This window comes from Cephus cinctus, unplaced genomic scaffold, assembly GCF_000341935.2.
Source record: "Cephus cinctus unplaced genomic scaffold, Ccin1 Ccin1_scaffold0813, whole genome shotgun sequence".
NCBI classification, from domain to species: Eukaryota; Metazoa; Arthropoda; class Insecta; order Hymenoptera; family Cephidae; genus Cephus; species Cephus cinctus.
In genome coordinates this window covers 32,406-43,361 of record NW_014333408.1, presented here as the reverse complement: position 1 = coordinate 43,361, position 10,956 = coordinate 32,406, and the positions used below count along the sequence as shown (strand labels likewise).

The following is a 10,956-nucleotide window of genomic DNA, read 5'->3' as shown; positions in this document are numbered from 1 at the left end:
ATGCTTGCGTTAATGCAAATAGGAAAGGTCAAGTAGGTTGAGGCCAGAAGTGAGTAACGCTTCTCTAGGTAAATAACAGAAGAGTAGTTAATGGCGACGGAGTCGTTGAGGCGGCTTTCAGCAAACAGTCGAAGTTATGATAAGTTGATAGAGAGAGCACAATGAGAAGGCAGTCTGTGTGTGTTTGAGAGAGAGAGAGAAAGGCACATGTTTTTGGACCTCTTAGAAAGTAATGCGACTTGCCAGGATTATGTGCCCTGAAAGAGACTCCTGGAACACCCAAGAACTTTTGGAACAGCTGTTGTCGTTGCTGACGTTGCTTCTTCTTCTTCACCTTTTCCACTTTATTTCGCGATCGTGTTTACCGGAGCTTAAGACGGGCACACTCTGAACTTCTACCACGCCTCTTGAGATTCTTTTATTTCCTTTCTTCATACACCTCTGATCAACTATATTAAATTTACAAATGTCAGGGCACCGAGCCAAAAACTTGAATTGCCAAAATTAACGAAAAACTTACAAGTTTTTAGGTTTATAAAACATTTCGCACGAGCCGTATCTTCATGGGCGGTTGTATGCCGATACGATCGTCATAAATATAATACATTTTTTCATTTCGTTTCTCAATTCTAATTTATGAGCCGACATTTTGCTCGACAACATTTTCCGGTTCGATATTCTCTAGCGATTACGTTTAATTAAGCTTCAGCCACACTAGCCGCGGCGGCCTAGGAGAGACGAGAAACAAGAGGAATCCTAGGCAAACGCCACTATGGCACAGGACAGTGTGTGTGTTGGCACTGTACGCGACTGTACGCCACTGTACGCCACTGTACGCCAATGTGCGGCAGTGCATGTGCGTTAACGGCGGTCCGGGGCTCGGTGTGCCTCGCGCATAAGTTACAGTTTGCATTGTGCACGGCTCTGGGGTAAACTTCAGCGAATCCGGAGGGAGTCGTGACTCGTGAATTCACATGGCTCGGCTGCCTAAGCAGCTTTCCCTCCACTATTATACAGGGATGTGGTTAATCTATCCATTACCTCACGACTATCTACTTTTCACCGTGTACTTTTCACCCCGTAATCCCTAACTCTTGGCAAAGTACAAGGTCGCCAATGCAAAACGCTGCTGAGCTTGTAGTTGAGGCCCTTGAATTGGCAAACGAATCAGAAACGCCGTCGCGTATTTGCAGTCCTCTGCTTTCCGATCGAACCTATCAGTGCCGAAAATGGAAAGGAACTTTTTCATTGCGCGTCTGACGATCGAAGGGACGTCGAGAGTGCATTTAAATGGATTCCTTGTCGAGTGGATTCCCGATGATGAATCGAATGTGTCGAACGATTTTTCGACAACCTAATTCGCCCAGATTCGAGCATAGTCATCGGTTCATCTCGATTACTGGTTCGATCGTATCACGTAGTTTGACTACTTTTTATCGTGATCCTTGTGCGGGACTCGCATGAGTGAAGCGAGGCTCCTAGCAGGTGGCTGGATGTGGTTTGTTCCTTGAAAGTTCCTGAGATCCGATAGTCGTGTGAGGACTAAACTTTTGAAGTAGAGACTTCATTATGAAAAATATAGTTCGCAAGCCATATCGACTGTAGACTGTTGAGGCCTCAAAATAAAATATCTCTCACCCTGTCTCACTGGTTTGTATTAAGAATAATATGTCGAGCCATCCAATTCTCAGACAGGGTCGTTTCGTAAAATTATATGAGAAAGTTTTCAAATCAATGAATTTTTACGATTCGTAATTGTCTTTGTTATTTTTTTTTCTGAAGACGTGATTCCTGATTTCTTAAAACGCGATTAACAAATGGGTAGGGAACTGTTCGTGAATCTGCAAGTACAGTGTTAACGTTGTAAAATCATAGTGTTCTCCGTATATACAACCGGTACAGATATACGCTGGAAAAATGTTTTCGAGGGTTCCGGAGCATCCTTTAAGCGTAGGAGGACAGGACATACATCCACGTGCGTCGCGACCCTAGCCCCTTACGTTTCATTTAATTTCCTGCTATTCTTTTAGTAGACTTTGTTATTGTCAAGCGTCGAGCACCGAGTATATACTATTCCACTACTCTCTCGACTGTTTCAAGTCCTTTCGTTTCTCCGATAGAATCTGAACTCCTTTAAGGCGAGAGAAACGAAAATTGAAAAGGATAACAAGAGAACAGGAGAGAATAGTGGGCGGACTGCAAGTACCGGTCGAAACACAAACGAATTATATCCTAATTGACGTTACCGATGACTCTTACGGAATTTAGGTGTGAAATTTTTGTCACATTTTCTTAAAACAACATTACAGCTGAGCAGACAATTATAATTGATTCGCTAGCGATAGATGGTGGATTAGACGATTTTATTTTATTCGATATTGCTTTTCAACCGACACCGTTCTCCCCTGATCTTTAAATAACCCGAGACGTCCCTTCCTTATTGCTACGTACTGTTTTCGATATTAGAGTCAACATTTGATTAATCCTGGAAATAATTACTAGGAAATTTCGGTATGGTACGATACTTGGAAAGCTTTGTAAAGTAGATAGCTTTAAATACATGTATTAACAAAAAATCATTAAGGACAACGAGTAATCTGCCGCAAGGATGAAATAAAAATCCGCGTGACTCGTGAAACTGAGCCTTGCTGAACTTGCAGTCCTTCTTTGAATTCACACCGTGCACGATCCTCTTGCTTTCCAGTATCTCGACTTCCGAGCTGCAATCTGTGCTAAATAACAGGAAGTTCGACTTGTTACCAAGGAAGTTGTACCTATCACCGTACGTGCCGTTACACACCGCCAAAGCCGGCTTACAGACGCATTTAGAATATACAAGATCATCCCTTCCCTTCACTATTATATCACTCACCAACCTCATAATTCGCTCGACGGTTTGTGTCGTCGATTCATACGTACAGATAAAGTTTGGATTATCATTAAATCAATGGCAGACTGCGTGAATCTGCTATGGTTCACAGTGTAGCATGCGTGCACGTATGCACCCCTGTCCGAACGTCATGTATTTTTGAAAGTGCCTGCTTTTCAGGAAGTAGAAGCGATGCTTCCTCTCCTCCTTCCGAGGATTCGATTCAGGCGCGAGGAGTTATGAGCGAAAACACGGGAGAGCTCGTGCAAAGGCTCCGCGCGAGTGTCCATCATGCGATATGGCTCCTGTCGAAGTTTCCGTAAACTTTTGGCTTTCTCGTATATTCACGTGTCTGCCACGCTCTGACTCATGCTGATCGGCAGACATTGTTCTACAGAGCTATTCACTTGAAATTATCTGCAGTTTATTTCGACTGATGCGTCGCGGATGAATAACCCTCGTAACCCTATACAGCTTTACGTTGCTTTCATCCTGTTTTCCAAAGTTAATGTCTTTTTATGACGTATACAGGCGCTCGTATTACTTTCTTCGGGACTTCCTCTTCATCGTACTCTGTATGCTGAACCGTAATGGCCGTACTAATTTACTCAAGCGATTTTTCAGTCACACAATGCGCGTGGCTCTTCGTGACCCTTTTATGAAACTTTACATTGATATTGGGAATTTTGCACACTTTCTCGCGTCCGGTAATATCGCATTCGAAACTCGTATCCACGGTTATGTATGATAAAATTAAAATGCACATATGCTTGATGTAATAATTCTTGCGTTACAGTTAGAATCATCCCTCGCAATGATCGAACAAGCCCACGCAGAGCGAACGATCGACAACCGCTAAAACCTTTGCTATCTTTGGCAATGAAGACACATTTTCATATTATTTCATAGGATTATTGATATTATACCCTCGTATTTGTTTTACAAAGGATGGTGAATCGAATGGTGCAGTATCGGTGTTCGCCGTCTGCCATACTAAGAATTCGAAAAATTGGCAAAAAAAAAAGAGTGCCCGAGGGAATTCACCTACGTATGTCCCATTTTGTTCTACGAGAAAAATCTTAGAGGACACTTTAATCGATACTAAATCATAAGGAGAAATAGATGACATAAAGTCGATCGGAACCGAAAGGAAGATATGGGCAAGTCTGCTGGTAGGATAGAACGTCTGGGTTCGAGCACTTAATTTTATCACCGAGCAATAAACGAAATAATAAAATACGGTAGAATGGAAATGTATGAGGAGCTAACCTTAGAAGACGGGACGGAAGCGAAAAGAGGACACAAAGAAGGAAAAGAAAAGACAAGTAGGAGGAAAGCGGGAACGGGGATGAGATTTAGAAAAGGAAGTAGGTCAACTACTCTGATTTCGAGGTGAATTATACAGAGTGGTCAATTTTAATCAATACGAGACGTTACTTTCAAGGATCTTGCGAGCACGAACGAATATTTGATAACATCTATTATCGTCAGCAGTTTAACGAAAGCAACATTGTTTAGAATTCTCGTGGCCATGCGCGATTCTTTGGCAAGGAAGGACATTCGTCCGTTAAAACGTCTTCGACGAGATTCGGCCAAGCAGGAATGTGGAGCTTAAGAAAGTCAAGTTGGGGAATAGATGTTCGTGGATATTTTTTGGTGCGCAACTAATTCTCCAGAAGTCCAGTTAAGTTCGTTAAGCTCGTCCCTTCTGCCATTCGTATAGTCGTGCGCGCATTACAGCATCATGAGGTAAATTGGCTTGGTACTGGTGTCTTGGGAGGTCGCTTGAAAATGTTCAAAGAGCAGCGGCACATCGCCAAGAACTATAGTTAGTTAATCAGTCCTACGAAAGAAGATTCTTCACGGATTTTGTAATAATCGTTCCTCGTCAGACCACAGCTGATTGCTTTTCTTAACTTAGTGGCCTGGAACCTAGAATCATCTCGAGACTTTTCTACCGGAATGAGAATCCGTTTGTTCTCACTCCGAGGTCGACTTTAGACGAGAAAATGAGATGGAGTAAATGGTGGCACATTATTTTGGCCAAAGAACGACGGCAGCTTTTGTGCCGTTGCATAAGGTGAAAAGGTGTTACACGGGACAAACGATTTGACCGTATCTAGCGGCGAGAGTAAACGAGCTCCCAGCACGAAAACCCCGGCAAAGATATTATTAAAAATTAGTCTGGGCATGCACTTAAAAAGATAATAACGTTAGAGAGATGGTAAGTGTGCTGGCTTGCAAAATGAGGAAGGTCAAAAAAAAGAAGAGAAGATGAGCAGAAAGGGGAATGGTGGATATTCCTTGAATTGCTCAAGATTACGTCCTGCAACCCTTGCAGTTTCTCCGGTACCGTGGACTTGATAAATGCTTGAAAAATGAGAAGCTTTAATTTTTCATCCGCGAGAAAAACGTGCTCGCTCTGAATATCACAAGGAATCCCCGCGATTCTTATAAATATTCCCTTAACGACCGAGCTTCGATTTTTACATTTCTAGAGCAGTCACGCAAGGTCCCTTTCACACCCTCCTGTGCCTCCTATAATTCAAATGACAATGTCCCATGCCGCGGGACATTGGCTTGCGTTATAACTTTTTCGCATCTACGTGCGACACCATTTTTTTTTTCTTTCATTTTGAGTGATCGGACTAATAAGCGACGGATGGTAGAAGAGAAAGAATGAAGAAATGAGGGCTTGCCGGAACGGTGAAAGAGTCGGGATCAAAGGAACGAAACGGAAGGTCGAGAAAATCGAGCCGTCTGTCGGATGTTCTTTGCGGTTCTCTCGACAGTTTGCTTGCTCGCCGCCTATTCGCCCGACTATTCGGTTCCCTTAACTTATGAAAGATCCGGAATCTCGCAGAATTCCTGGACTCCAGGACTCCTGGACGATGGCCAAGAGATATCATGCGGACAGAGTTTGCTGCTCTTTTGAACGTCAGTTATGAGTCTTTGAAATTGTATCAAAGCGATACAATGTTTTCGCTCAGCGAATCTAATGGCCAAAGATAAAAGGTGCTTGCGCTTCTTCTGGTCATCTCTTTGGTCACAGATTCACAGATCCGTAAATCGTTTATCTGTCGATCCGCTTTGCTTCTTTCCTATTGTTCTGAAATTCTCCCATGTCGAAGCAGCATCATTCTCGATTATTTGTTAGATTTCGGCCATACGACAGACGACAGACTATATCCCCTGCCAGGCAAAGAAGCTGCTTCGCTCGAAAGAGGGCGGAAGGGCCGTCTTCGATTTCCAACGAAAACGTCAAATCTCAGTAGCTAATCTCCGTTTTCTGGCAATCTTCTTCCACCTTCATTGCCTACAAGCTCCCTGCGAATCGCTCTCTCATAAAGACCTCATGACACACCTAATTTTCTGCTCGATATCTTTCTCCTTGGCGTCACTCATGAAATCCTGAGAGTGATTCCTCTTCAATAATTTACAGAGAAAATCTCTCGGTCCCGTAGATACTTTCTGGCAAGAAGTTGTTTTCTTTCGAGTCGAAGTAAAGTCCTGTCTATTCCTTTCGAACTCGTCGGAAGCGGACCGGAATGGAAGTCTCTTTGAGATTTAATTGCAGGGCCAGGAAGGTAGAGGGAGAAGTCTCTCGACTTGCAGGAAATCAATTTGCTTTTCGCAGAGGAGACACGATGTCTCTCTGAGAATTCTCTATAGCAGCTATCTCGGTTCTCTCACTTCGTTAGTCTACTGAAACGCCGAGATTTCTAAGCAAACCGACTTTTCAGCATGAAGCCAGAACCGGTTGACGTGTGAGCCAACAGTGCAAACCAAATACTTTTTCATGACGTGCCGTTCGGATAAGGGTTCTTTGCCTGCGAGAGGATTCTTTGTTTCTGCATTTTTTCCACCCTTCTCTTTGCACACGACTAGATTAGAGTATCCGCGTCGCAAGAGCACATGTCCTCGAGTGCTGCCATCGCACGGATACTATCGCCATTCAAAAAGAAGTGTCTATCCAAATAATATTGTATACGAGCAGGCGTAGCTCTTCTAATGACGTACCAACGTCAGTAACTTTATTGGGTCCGCATGGGGAGTATCTCTCGTCCGGAAGATTGAAAGCTTGACTTGATTGAGATCATGAAACGAAAGCTTGAAATCTCTATGTCACATCGTCAGATAGCTCGAGTCACTAAATATATGTATAATTACTCATCGTATAAACTAGTAGGAAGCTTCTACATTGTCAGCAATCTGAGCGTCGGCGGTGGCTGAACTCCGAGATTTCAGATTTCGCGCGGCAAAGCTCCTGAGAAGTTTGCGAATTCGGACCGCGTCAAGTTTCACGTATGTACGCCGACAAGGTGACTGCAATCTGCCCGAAGTAAGAGCAAGTTCTATGGCACGTGTGGCTGGAGACATATGGTTTCGCGGTTCCTGGTTTAGGTGCGGGGACGATATTAGGATTTTCACTTAATGTAATCATCGAGGTTCGGAAGTACGGTTAGACCCCGCGTCTAGCGTAGCACGATACTGATGTTGGATACTGGATACTCGATGCTGGATCGCAGCCGTCTGTACAGTAGTAACGGTCGTACAAGGAACTCTTTTGCACTGTCGATCACAACAACATGATCCTTCAATAGGCAGTTATAATGTATCGATGTAACGCGTATCCGAGTAATCTTCGTTAGCTAGAGTTAGGATCTTATCATAGTATTCGCCACGCTATAGGTCTCGGATGCGCTTCCAGCTCTAATACTGATCGCGATAGGTCTTAATAATGGAAGCTAAGCATTTATACTGTTATGCTCCTCACGGTCATTACTAATTTCGTGAGTACGTTAAATGGTTATGCTTCTTCGAAAATTGTGTTTTTGGGACGATCATTAGGAATAGATTTTTTTCTAATGAGCTGGAACGAGAAGAGGAAAACGGAGAGATTTAAACCGGAAAACGGAGTGATCGAGTCCCGTCGTACAAGTTGAACCAGTGTGTAACGGTCAAAGAAGTTTCAGAATTTGTTCGGGGGGAAAAAAAGGAATGTGTAATCAGTTGGTGGTTGATTAAATCTCAGTGGGTTTCAATTTACTTCATGATTGACTTTAGCGATAGTTGGTCGACAGAGATGTTTCAGTATCATCCTCCTATACTTTTTTCTCATTCTCACCTAGGATAGGTAGGTGAGTCGTCGTTTCATTGAGTAATTCAATTATTCCAATACTTCATTGATACGCCGGTCAAAAAAAGGAGAAATATCATTAGCTGAGAATTGAAGCGATTCGAATGTCATAGATATTTTAGTAAGGTTTACGTAGTGTCGTTTCAGCGTTAGTCTGCCCTCTATCTCTCAAGTTGTCGTGTGCGATGGACATCGGCGACGTCGGTTCCACGTGAACTGCCCGTCCGGATTCTTGTAACTGGATTTTGAGCTTCGAACCAGATTCTCAAGACGAAATTAGCTATGAACTTTTAGATATAATAAAAACATAATACTTATAGAGCGTAATGAAAGAGAAAAGCGATTGGTGCGGACTGTGATTTAGAGGCCCGATTACTGGAGCTTTAGGAGTCCAAAGATTCTGTGATCTAAAGACAACTACAGCACAACAGCACTGAAGATAATTCCTTTTAGCTGGAATTGCCCGAGAACTAAGGCAGGCTACTGTCTTGGAGGTTGCCATCCGTAGAACGGAGAGTCTGTTTTTCCCGTGTGAACACATGGGCTTTATGAAAGTTTTATGTAGTCGCTACTTTCCCGAATGTTTCCTTCAGGACACGGGAGAGGACTTTACGAGGCCATAAAGTCTTGGGATTTTTGAAGGGAGTGCGTTTCAAAGTGGTTCAGTGGTCACAGGAGACACATCGTAGCAAGAAGTAGGTGAATAAAGGAAACAGACAGAAAGGTGGGAGGATTAATCGCTGAGGCATATCACCCGCGGAAGGTGGTGATCCCCTGTTCCAGAGCTGCTGCAAGGTGCGAGGTGCGAGAGAATCGGGTCCTTTGCTATTGTCGAGGTCCGAATTCGGAAAGCTAATCCCTATGCATACTGTATCATGATCCAGCAGTCGCAGCCAGAAAATAAATCCTTCTCCACTCTAAATGCTAATGAGCCTCGCGTGAGAGATACTTTTACATCGTTTTGTTGGAAACTGACGAAATGGAGAGGAGTGGTCGAACATTCCGAGTTGCTTCGTTGCACTTTAGGGGCTTCACTGGATTCAACAGATTCAGCGATTTCATGGGTCGCCTTATGATCATCCGATCGTATCGTTAGTTGCGTCCTTTACGTAATTGCGTGCTTACTTATCGGGGCCCCGTTTGCACTTGAAGTACTCACCACTGCTATTCGGGTATCTACTGACGAGTATACTCTAGAAATTAAATGTCGATTCCAGAATATCACGATATTTGGAGTTCCCTGTCACGCCTTGTCTTCTACTCGACAACTTGTTAGTTCCCGTCTATTCGAACTCGGAATAGTATTTCATTATAGTATAAAGAAAGAAATCTTCAATATTCCTACAAATATACCAATCGTAATATGATGACATCTGCGTGGTGCCTGCCCTGCAGCAAGTGTGCGAACCTGGAACGCCTTCTTCCCATTGTGCTAAGCTTTTACCTTTTTAGCTTATTATAGACGAATGGCAATATCAATTTCTGAAAGAAATTTTGCGTATTTATACGCCAGGCCGTTCTGAATTTTTAACTCAATATTTCTAACGTGTTTAGTGTATTACTATAAGAGTAGGCAACGAGAAATGTCAAGATGATTAGGTAGAAATAGTAAGAGAAGCGTCTCACTCCGCCTTCCTTGTGTTTCTTCTTTCTCTCTCTCTCTCTCTCTCTCTCTCTCTCTCTCTCTCTCTCTCTCTCTCTCTCTCTCGACTTCTCTCGTGACTCTAGTAGTTCTGCAATCGTCTAGCGAGGGAACGGCAATCAGGACGAGAAGGACGGAGGTGTGATGGCGGCGCGAGCGAGGTAGAGGAGGTGGTGGAGGAGGTGGTGGAGGAGGTAGAGGACGCAGCGGCGGAGAATCGGCGAGGGGTGGAAGGCTCGTTCAGGGGTAGGTAGATATCTAGCTAAGCGCTGGCGCAGTCGAATTGCGGTCTCCACCACGAGAGCATTTCAGTTATCGGACGGACGTACGGAACGTTTCCACACTGCGAAAAAAACAGGCGGCAGAAGTCGCGCGTAGAAGCTCGTTCGCCGCTGACAAGAGACACAAAGCGTATGAAGTGTACGGTGGCGCCGCAACGCGTCAAAGCCACGATTTGCGACTGTCCTATGGGGCGCGAAACGAAAGTTACAAAGCTTCGGTTCTCTCTCTCTCTCTCTCTCTCTCTCTCTCTCTCTCTCTCTCGCTCTCTCTTGCTCTTTCCCTATTGGAAGCTCCTTTCAGCCCTCTCTTCACCCAAGTCTGTTCTCCGTATCCATCGGTTGCCGCACGTATCCTATCACTACGCGTGTGAATGACGAATGAGCAGGAAACGTCGTAATATAAGAGGAAATAGATTAAATACTTGGACGGAATTTGTGTGTGAAAGCGACAGAATATGCATCCGGCAAATAATATTCTTTGAAAGGAACAATGCTAAGAGATTCTGCGAGCCCTGCTCGATGAATCTTTTAGGCAAATTTTCCACCGTGCTTTCTGCTTTTAACGATCAACAGTTTTGTGCTGGCAAAGAATCGTCGATATCTGCTTTTACGTTCGAGTTGACGAGCTTCGCGACAAGTTTGTGGTTTTCAGCAGCAAGTCGGACTTCGGGAGTCTGGAAATTGAATAAAAACATGTGCCCTGAGAAAGAATGCACGAGGTTCAACATTGTTCGTGTGAAGTGAGCTTGTGATTGCACGTTAGCCGATCCAGCGGATCCATTGTTCCCGCGTAGCGAAGCTTGCACGTAAATCCTCAGAAGTGTTGCGTTCGAGAGAATAAAGTGTAATGACGTCATGCGAGACAGTCGATAGAGCACACATGCTACTGGGAAAGAGAGCCGAAGTTACGGGGAAGCCAGAGAATTTCCATTATTCTGAGTAAATCGGGAGTAGATTGTAGTTGCGTTTGGTTGGAGTAGGTGTTGCGGGGTTCGGGGGGGGGCGGCGGGGCGGGCGTTGGGGG

At 44.2% G+C, this 10,956-nt stretch overlaps 1 pseudogene; it reads left to right on the top strand.

Annotated features, from left to right (window-relative positions):
* LOC107270725 overlaps positions 1-10,956 on the top strand; it is a 99,614-nt pseudogene that overhangs the window by 68,024 nt on the left and 20,634 nt on the right.